The following is an 11377-nucleotide window of genomic DNA, read 5'->3' as shown; positions in this document are numbered from 1 at the left end:
TGGGTTATAAGTTTCTGATTAAACCTTTATGATGGTCACAGAAATGGAATCATACAGTATCTGTCCTTTTGTGTCTTATTTCACTCAGCATTATGTCCTCCAGGCTCATCCATTTTTTCATGTGCTCCAGGGCATCATTTTGTCTTACTGCTGTATAATATTCCATTGTATGTATATATCACATTTTGTTGATCCATTCGTCTGTTCATGGGTATTTGGTTTGTTTCCAAATAACAAACTTTTGGCGATTGTGAATAATGCTGCTATGAACATCAATGTGCAAATGTCTGGTTGTGTCTAATGTTTGTTAGACACAATGTTTAAATGTCTGCTACTTTAAGCTCTTCTGGGTATATACCAAGTAGTGATATTGCTGGGTCGTAGGGAAACTCCATATTTAGTTTCCTAAGGAATCATCAAACAGACTTCCATAGTGCCTGCACCGTTATACATTCCCACCAGCTGTGCATAAGTGTCCCAATTTCTCCATGTCCTCTCCAACATTTTATAATTTCCTGTTTGTTTAATAGCAGCCATTCTTATAGGTGTAAGATGGTATCTCATTATAATCTTGATCTGCATTTCCCTTATAGCCAATGAAAATGAGCATCTCTTCATGTGCTTTTGAGCCATCTGTATTTCCTCATCAGAAAAATACCTATTCATATCTTTAGCCCATTTTATAGTTGGGTTGTTTGTTCTTTTGTTGTTGAGTTGTATGATTTCTTTATATATGCAGGATATCAAACCTTTGCCTGATATGTGATTTCCAAATATTTTCTCCCATTGAGTTGGCTGCCTCTTCACCTTTTTTGACAAAGTCTTTTGAGGTGCAGCAGCACTATGATTTTGAGGAGTTCCCATTTATTATTTTTTGGTTTGTTGCTTTGTTTGTTTGTTTGTTTGTTTTTGTTGCTCTGGGTGTAAAGTTTAAGGAGCTATCTCCTATTACTAGGTCTTGAAGATATTTCCCTACATTTTCTTGTAGAACTTTATGGTGTTAGTTCTCATATTAAGTGTCTGATCCACTTTGAGTTAATTTTTGGGTAGTGTGTAAGATAAGGATCCTCTTTCAATCTTTTGGCTATTGATATCCAGTTCTTCCATGCCCAGTTTTTGAAAAGATTACTTTGTCCCACTTCAGAGTATTTGGGGGCCTTATCAAAAATCAGTTGACCATAGATTTGGTGGTCTACTTCTAGACTCTCAATTCAATTCCGTTAGTCAATGCTTCTATCTTTGTGTCAGTACCATGCTGTTTTGACCACTTTGGCTTTATAATAGGTTATGAAGTCAGGGAGTGTTAATGCTCTCACTTCGTTCTTTTTTAGAATGCTTTTAGTTATTTAGGGTCTCTTTCCCTTCCAGATGAATTTGGTAATTAGCTTTTCCAAATCTTCAAAGTAGGTTGTTGGAATTTTGATTGGTACTGTGTTGAATCTGTAGATCAATTTGGGGAGAATTGACATAGTAGCTATATTTAGCCTTCTTATCCATGAGCAGGGAATGTCTTTCCACCTACTTAGATCTTCTTTGATTTCTTCTAGAAATGTTATGTAGTTTTCTGTGTACAAGTCCTTTGCATTCCTAGTTAAGTTCATTCTTAAGTACTTGATTCTTTTAGTTGCTATTTTGAATGGAATTTTTTCCTTAATTGACTGCTCAGCTAGGTCATTGCTTGTGTATAGAAATGTTACTGATTTTTGCACATTAATTTTATATCCCATCACCTTGCTGAATTTGTTTATTAGCTCCAGTAACTTTGCTGTGGATTTCTCAAGATCTTCCAAGTATAGTATCATATCATCTGCGAATAATGAAAGTTTACTTCTTCCTTTCCAATCTGGATGCCTTTTATTTCTTTGTCCTACCTGTTTGCTCTAGCTAGAACTTCTAGCACAATGTTGAATAATAGTGGTGACAGTGGGCATCCTTGTCTTGTACCTGATCTTAGAGGAAAAGCTTTCAGTATCTCTTCACTGAGTATGATAATGGCTGTCGTTTTTTCATATATTCCCTTTATCATATTGACGTAGTTACCTTTGATTCCTGTCCTTATATCAGAAAAGGATGCTGAATTTTGTTGAATGCTTTTTCAACGTCAATGGAGATGATCACGTGATTTTTCCCTTTCAATTTGTTAATGCGCTTTATTACATTAACTGATTTTCTTGTGTTGAACATACCTTGCATTCCTGGTATAAACCCCACTTAGTCAAGGTCTGTAATTCTTCCAACGTGTTGTTGGATTCAATTTACTAATATTTTATTGGGAATTTTTACATCTTATGTTCATTAGGGAGATTAGCCTGTAGTTTTCCTTATAGCATGTTTACCCAGTTTTGGTATTAAAAAGGTATTAGCTTCATAAAATGAGTTAAGTAGATTCCTTTTTCCTCAATTTTTTGGAAAAGTTTGAGCGGGGATTGGTGTTAGTTCTTTTTGGAATGTTTGATAAAATTCCCCTGTGAAGCCATCTGGCCCTGTGGTTTTCTTTGTAGGAAGATTTTTGATGACTGATTGAATTTCTTTACTCGTGATTGGTTTGCTGAGATCCTCTATTTCTTCCTGAGTCAGTGTACCTTGTTTGTGTGCCTCTAGGAATTTGTCCATTTAATCTAAGTTGTCTAGTGTGTTGGCATATGGTTGCTCCTAGTAACCTCTTATGATTTCTTTTATTTCTTCAGGGTCTGTAGTAATGTACCCCTTCTCATTTCTGATTTTATTTATTTGTATCCTCTCTCTTTTTTTCTTTGTCAGTCTTGTTAGAGGTCCATCAGTTTTATTGATTTTCTCAAAGAACCAACATTTGGTTTTATTGATTCTTTCTATTGTTCTTTTGTTCTCCCATTCATTTATCTCTGCTTTAATCTTTGTTATTTCTCTTCTTCTATTTGTTTTGGGGTTAGTTTGCTCTTCTTTCTCAGGTTCCTCCAGGTGTGCTGTTAAGTCCTTGATTTTTTTTAATTTTTGTTTTTTAATATAGGCATTAGGGCACTGTATTAGTTAGGGTTCTCTAGAGAAACAGAATCAACAGGAACTATTCATAAATATTAAATTTATAAAAGTGTCTCATGTAACTGTGGGAACGTGGAGCCTAAAATCTGTAGGGCAGGCTGTGAAGCTGATGATTCTGATGGAGGGTCTGGATGAGCTCCAAAGGAGAAACTTACCAGCAGAAGCAGGAAGAGAGCCTGTCTCTTCTGAATCCTCCTTAAAAGGCTTCCAGTGATTAGATTAAACACCACTCATTAAAAAAGACACTCCGCTTGGCTGATAGGAAATGAAATCAGCTTTGGATGTAGCTGACATAATAATGATTTAATTCTATGAAATGTCTTCATAGCAAAAGACAGACCAGCACTTGCCCAACCAGACAAACAGGTACCACCACTTGGCCAAGTTGACACGTGAACCTGACCATGACAGGCACTAAATTTCCCTCTCAGCACAGCCTGTGCCACATCCCATAAGTTCTGATAAGTTGTATTCTCATTTTCATTCATCTCCAGTTAGCTACAGATTTCTCTAGTGATTTCTTCTTTGACCCATTGGTTGTTTAAGAGTGTGTTATTTAATCCCCATATATTTTGGAATGTTCTCGTTCTTTGGTGATTATTGAAATCTAGCTTCATCCTATTGTGATCAGAGAAAGTGCTTTGAATAATTTTAATGTTTTAAAATTTATCAAGACCTGTTCTGTGCCCCAGCATGTGATGCACCCTGGAGAATGTTCCATGAGCATTAGAGAAGAATGTATATCCATGTCCTTTGGGGTGCATGACCTAAATATGTCTGTTAGGTCTAATTCACTTATGTTAACTTCTCTATTTTCTTGTTGATCTTCTGTCTGGTTGTTCTATCTACAGAGGAGAGTGGTGTACTGGAGTCTCCTACTATTATTGTTGAAGCATCTATCACTCCCTTCAGTTTTGCCAATGTCTGTCTCATGTACTTTGGAACTCCTTGATTGGGAGTATAAACATTTATGATTGTTGTATCTTCTTGGTGAATTGACTTTTTAATTAATATATAGTGTCCTTCTTTGTCTCTTATGATGTTTTTACATTTAAAGTCTATTTTGTCCAATATTAGTATAGCTATGCCTGCTTTCTTTTGGTTACAGCTTGCATAGAAAATCTTTTTTCCATCTGTTCACTTTCAATCTATTTGTATCCTTGTGTCTAAGATGAGTCTCTTGTAAGGAGCATATAGCTGGATGATGTGTCTTAATCCATTCTGCCTATCTGTATCTTTTAATTGGTAAATTTAGTCTGTTAACATTCAAAGTTATTACTGAAAAGGCATTTCTTGAATCCACCATCTTATACTTTTTATTTTATTTGTCAAATCTATATGTTCTTTTCCCTCTTTCTCTTTGTATTCTTTAAATTACCCTTGGTGGTACTGTTTAATTCTGTGCCCTTCTCCAAACTTTCCTCTCCTATCTTTTTTTTTCAGCCAGCTGATCTCTTTTTAATATTTCTTTTAGGGCCAGTCTCTTGTTGACAAATTCTTTTAGGACCTCTTTGTAAAAATTTTAATTTGTTTAGAAGGACAATTTGGCTGGATACAGAATTCCTGGTTGGAAGTCTTTCTCTTTTAGGATCTTGAATATATCACACCACTGCCTTCTTGTCTCCAGGGTGCTAGTTGAGTAGTCTGAACTGAGTCTTATTTGGTTTCCCCTGTTCTTAGTAGAATGTTTTTCTCTTGTCCCACTTTCAGCATTTTCTTCTTCTCTTCAACATTTAACAGACTGATTAGTATGTGTCTTGGGGAAGGTCTATTTGGGTTTATTCTGTTTGGAGTTTGTTGAGCTTCTTTGACTTGCATATTTATGTCCTTTAAGAAGGTTGGGAAGTTTTCCCCCATTATATCCTCAACTACTCTTCCTAGCCCTTTATTCCTCTCTTCTCCTTCTGGGACATCAATGATTCTTATATTTCTACTCTTTGTTTTGTCTATCATTTCCCTTAGATCCAATTCAATTTTTTTTTTTTTGCCATTTGCTGTTTTGAGTCTTTGAAGTCAATTATCCTGTCCTCTATATCACTTATTTTTTCTTCTGTCTCTTCAAATCTGGTGTGTGCCTCTAGTATGTTCTTTATTTGGTCAACAGAGTCTTTAATCTCTGTGATATCCACTATTTTTCTATTTATTCTTTCAAATTCCTCTTCATGCTCTTCTACTGTCTTCTTGATCTCCTTTATGTCATTTGCTATCCCACTTATTTTATTAAGGTCAGTTGTATGAACCTCTTCAATTAGTCGTTCCAACATCTGTGTCTCCTCTGGTGTTTTAATTTGGTCACTAGATAGGACCATATCTCTCAGCATTATGATATGTTCTGTGATCTTCTACTGTCTTCATGGCATGTAAATATCTTTTGATTTACTTTGGGAGTTGATTTCTTTCAGTAGTTTAAGGCCTTGTGTTTTCAGGATGGTTGTACAGCAGGGAGCAGGGTACAGGGTGGGGCACTCAGTGTGGTGAGTTGTTTCAGGGCAGGTATAGTCTCAGGTTGGGGATGTTATGCTGATGCTTGTGAACATGGATGGCCAGCAGTTAGGGAGGATGTGGCTGTGTGATTGCACTGGTCTGGGGGCTGTAACCCTGTGTGTGCTGATCTAAGACATGATCTAAGACATTGTGCACATGCATAGAACTGTGGCAGCTGGTCGGCATTATGCCTTCATTGATTGGGGAAAGATGTGACCTGGCTGTGCAGGTCAGTACATTCTCAGAGCTAGGAAGTGTGGCTATGGGCTGTGCGCATGCATGGTTCTAGGTGATGTGATTGGGGGCCTGTGCACATGAGTGGGCCTAGAAATGCCATAAACTGATGTGCATAGCTCGTGGGGATGCGGGGTGAGGCTGTGTGACAATATGGGTGGGGGGCAGGGGTAGTCTGGGTATGGAGTTTAGTGTCTACAGCCTTTATGTACTGGCAACAGCCTACAGGGAACAAGGATGGGGAGATAGTGCTCTGGAGGGAAGCAGGAGAAGTGGGCTGGGCTGCTCTTGGGGTAGGGGTTTGGGGCAGGTATTTTTACTGGGAGCTGGTGTGGTGGGGGTACCTGGAGCATGGGAGTGGGTGACCAGGTTAGGGTTTGTGGGGTGTGGGGTGAGTCACTGGTCGTGGGACTGCACTGTGAGTGTAGTACATCCAAGGTATGCAGCCTGGCTTACTTCCTAGTCCCCAGTTCCCATCCATGCACTCCCATGGGCTCCTTGCTTCCATGCCAGGCTCCAGCTTTTTGCCTTTAAGTTCCTCAGCCTCTTCACCAGGGTGCCCTATGAGGTGCAGAAGGCTTTCCCAGGTCAGCCACACTCCCAAATTGCTAAGGTCCATTTTGAGTTAACTTTGTGAGAGGTGTAGTCTGTATCTAGATTCATTTTTTGGCATGTGAATGTCCAGAAGTTCCAGCACCATGTGTTGCAGAGACTATCCTTTCTTTATTGAATTGCCTTTGCTCCTTTGTCAAAAGAGCAATTCCAATAAAAATCCTAGCAATTTATTTTGTAAATACCAACAAACTGATTCTAAAGCTTACAAGAAAAACCAAGACACAGATTAGTCAACACAGTACTGAAGAAGAACAGACTTTAAACTCTACCCAACTTTCAAACTTTCTAAAAAGCTACAGTGATCAAGATAGTGTGTTACTGGAGGAAAAATTGGCAGATGAATCAAAGGAAAAGATCTTTGACAAAGGAATCTTGAAGACTGAGAAGCAGTGTTTTAGATTCTTATGCTACTCAAGCAAATACCATTAAACAGATCAGATTAAACAATGGGAATTTATTTGCTCACGGTTTTGAGGCTAAAAAAAAGTCCAGATCAAGACGTCATCAGGTGATGCTATCTTCCAGAAGACTGGGATGTTCTGGAGGGGGCTGGTAGCGAGCTTTGGCACTTAATTTGTTACATTGCAAGGGAAACATCACGTCTTTAAGTCCTTCTGTTCTCTCCCAGGTTATGTTAAATTTCAGCATCTGCCTACTCCCTGTGGCTTTGTCTTTCTCTCTGTCTATATTTCATCCCACTTATAAAGGGATCCAATAATAGGATTAAAATCCATTGCGACTAAAGAGAGCTACACCGTAACTGAAGTAACCTCATCCAAAGATCCTACCTACGATGAGTTTATACCAACTGGAATGGATTAAATTTGAGAACATGTTTTTCTGGGGTACATACAGCTTCAAATTACCATATGGAATTAAGGAAAGAAGGCCAAAAAGTTGGGTAAGGTGGGTAAAAGATGTAAAAAGCATTGTCTGTTTTTGGCATTGCTACCTATTATAATTGCAACCAAAACCATTCCCGTCCATCTTGAAGAATACCTATGGCATTATATAAGATTCTACAAAATTTCCATGCACTGGCATAATTTTCCAAAACCCACAAACTGTAGTTGGTCCTTGTACCAGCTAAATCCTGAAATGAAGAGGGGACAACCCTTCCAGAACATCAGCTAGCTCCATCATCCTACCCCATATTATCGACAGCCTCTTCCAACATGAAAAAGTTAGAATGAGCATAGCCCAAATACCCCTAAAGAGTGGGAGAAAGATCAAAGGTGATGGTGGAGTTTTATTTGGGTTTAACAAATGAGTATGAGTGCTGAATTATTATAGTGATATTTTTTTGAGCTTCCTGTACCTTAGCGCAGCTAGAAATAGAAATCTAAAATGGTGAAATTGTAATCCATATCAAACTCTGCAATCTGTTCTATGACTAATTGCTTTATGCATATATGTTATTTAAAGAGAAGGAGGAGCATAACAGAGAAGTAAGGATTTAACAAATGAGTATGACTGCTGAATCATTATATTGATATTTCTGTGGTCTCCAGTGTCTTGGAGCAGCTAGAAGGAAAATCGAAAAATTGTAGAACTATAACCCATACCAAACTTTAAAATGTTTTCTATGATTACTTGTTAACATGTACTTGGAAATTTATTTTTTGTGTGTATATGTTATATTTCACAATAAAAAAGTTATAAAACAAAACAAAAAAGGAAAAAAAGCCTTTTCTTTTTTTGCAATTGTAAGTAATTTAAAATAATATGAGTGTGTGGGGTAGTGGCAGGATTTGAGTCCAGATAAAATCTCATTATAAAGGATTTTAGGGAGTCAGATAAAAAGCTTAAATTAAATTTAGTGCTTAAAACACTAGAAGCTTTAAAGTTCTTTTTCTTTTTTTTTTTTTTTTTTTTTACAGGAGAATAATATGACCCATATCACAATGTAGAAACTAATTCTAGCAGTAGTATTGGGGAAGGTCCATGGGGCTAGAATGAAGAGTAAGAGACCACTTGTGAGGGTACTGTATTAAGAGGGACAAAAATTACAAGGACCTTAACTCAGATGGAGATCAGATAATTCCTTAGAGATCTGAGGCAACACAAGGAAACAGTCTAGAGGATCTGATGGGTGGATGTCAAGGAATCAAGAGGAGAGGAATTGTCCTTAGAAAGAGCCTACTGTAAAGGGGAGCAATTTTAGTTTCTTGGCTGCTAAAACAAATACTATGCAATGAGTTGGCTTAAATAATGGGAATTTATTGGCTTTCAATTTTGAAACTAGGAGAAGTTCAAAGTCAAGGTATCATCAAGGCGATGTTCTCTCCCTGAAGACTATGGTATTCTAGGGTTGGTTGTCAGTGATTCTTGGTCCTTGGCATGGCAATGCACACGATAGCATCTTCTTCTTTCTTTTCTGGGTTCTGCTGATTTCTAGCTTCTTGCTTCTTCAGTGGTTTCTCTCCCCATAGCCTTCTCTGTAAAACCTCCTATAATAAGATTAAGAATCATCCTGATTTAGGTGAGCCATACCTTACCTGCAGTATCCTCACCAAAAGTTCCTACTTATAATGGTTTAACAGTCCCAGGAATGGATTAAGACTAGAAATATGCTCTTCTGGGGTACATAGCTCCAAACCACCACAGGGACTTTTAAAAAGAGAGAGAGAAAAAAAAGGGAGAGAAGAGACCTGTGAAGGCTATGTGTATTAGTTAGGGTTCTCTAGAGAAACAGAACCAACAGGGAACACTTGCAAATATAAAATTTATGAAAGTGTCTCACGTGACCGTAGGAACGCAGAGTCCAAAATCCACAGGGCAGGCTGCGAAGCCGATAACTCCAATGGATGGCCTGGACGAACTCCACAGGAGAGGCTCACCAGCCAAAGCAGGAATGCAACCTGTCTCCTCTGAGTCCTCCTTAAAAGGCTTCCCATGATTGGATTTAGCATCACTAATTGTAGAAGACACTCCCCTTATATATATATCACCTTAGACCATACTTAATTTCCAAATGAAAACAAATAAGCACACATTTTTTCTTTTACCTGACAATACTCAACTGTCCTGCATATAACTGGAAACACATTAAATCTCTCCAGAATAGCGTGCAAATCCTTGGGCAACATTCATTCTTAAACTTGATATCTTACAACTTAAATAGTACAACACAAACAAAACAGCATTACAGTCCTCGTTTCTGTAACTGATCACGTGGTCGAAGTTCATATTTATCACTACCTTCTTCCACTACCCATTCCATGTTCCCTTTCCCCTCAGCAAGCACTTCAGCTGGTCGTGGTTCTTTGCCTGGTGGGGTGACCCAAACCTTCATTCCTGAAGTCTCAGAGTCATTAGTGGTCCTGCCTGGATTGTGTTGTTGCAGTTTTCCATTGATTTTAATCACAGGGCATGGTAGTACTAATAGACGCCCCAGGGGATCTCCTATATTCCAAGAAAACTCTTCTTTACCTCCATTATGTAGTTGCAGTCCTACTTCCTTCTGATAGTCAGGGTCAATTACCCCAGACAATAATGTAATTCCCTTCTTGGTGTGTTGATCCAGAGGCATAAGTAGCCCAAAGTGGCCAGGTGGCAATCTTAACTTCCAGTTCAGTGGTATCACTGTTGATTCTCCTGGAGAAAGCACACCCCGTTTTGGAACTAAAACCTGTAGACCAGCAGAACTCAGGGTAGCAGGGACAGGAAGCAAAAATTTTCCTAGTGGATCACTAGGAGTAATAGTGAGTGGCACCACACCCATTTCCACCCCTTGGTTCCTGGACCCATGGATCCTGGCTATGGGAGAAACAGCACCATACAGTGGACACTGATTCAGAGCATACACAGCTTCCTGGAGAACATTACCCCAGCCTTTCAAGTTCTTGCCACCTAGTTGGCACCGTAATTGAGTTTTCAAAAGGCCATTCCACCGTTCTATCAATCCAGCAGCTTCTGGATGATGGGGAACATGGTAAGACCAAAGAATTCCATGAGCATGTGCCCATTCCCACACTTCATTTGCTGTGAAGTGTGTTCCTTGATCCGAAGCAATGCTATGTGGAATACCATGATGATGGATAAGGCATTCTGTAAGCCCACGGATAGTAGTTTTGGCAGAAGCATTGCATGCAGGGAAAGCAAACCCATATCCAGAGTATGTGTCTATTCCAGTTAGAACAAATCGCTGCCCCTTCCATGAAGGGAGTGGTCCAATGTAATCAACCTGCCACCATGTAGCTGGCTGGTCACCTCGGGGAATGGTGCCATATCGGGGGCTGAGTGTGGGTCTCTGCTGCTGGCAGATTGGGCACACAGCAGTGGCTGTAGCCAGGTCAGCCTTGGTGAGTGGAAGTCCATGTTGTTGAGCCCATGCATAACCTCCATCCCTACCACCATGACCACTTTGTTCATGAGCCCATTGGGCAATAACAGGAGTTGCTGGGGAAAGAGGCTGACTGGTATCCATAGAACGGGTCATCTTATCCACTTGATTATTAAAATCTTCCTCTGCTGAAGTCACCCTCTGGTGTGCATTCACATGGGACACAAATATCTTCATGTTTTTAGCCCACTCAGAAAGGTCTATCCACATACTTCTTCCCCAGACCTCTTTGTCACCAATTTTCCAATTATGGTCTTTCCAAATCCCTGACCACCCAGCCAAACCATTAGCAACAGCCCATGAGTCAGTATACAAATGCACCTCTGGCCAGTTTTCCTTCCAAGCAAAATGAACAATCAGGTGCACTGCTCGAAGTTCTGCCCACTGGGAGGATTTCCCCTCACCAATGTGCTTCAAGGACACCCCAGAAAGGGGTTGTAGTGCTGCAGCTGTCCACTTTCAGGTGGTACCTGCATATCGTGCTGAACCATCTGTAAACCAGGCCCGAGTTTTCTCTTCCTCAGTCAATTCACTGTAAGGAACTCCCCAAGAGGCCATAGCTCTGGTCTGGGAAAGAGAAGGTAATGTGGCAGCAGGAGTGGAAACCATGGGCATTTGTGCCACTTCTTCATGTAACTTACTTGTGCCTTCAGGACTTGCTCTGGCTCTATCTCGTATATA

This window comes from Tamandua tetradactyla, chromosome 1 (assembly GCF_023851605.1).
Source record: "Tamandua tetradactyla isolate mTamTet1 chromosome 1, mTamTet1.pri, whole genome shotgun sequence".
Classification (NCBI taxonomy): Eukaryota; Metazoa; Chordata; class Mammalia; order Pilosa; family Myrmecophagidae; genus Tamandua; species Tamandua tetradactyla.
This window is presented reverse-complemented; position numbering follows the sequence as displayed.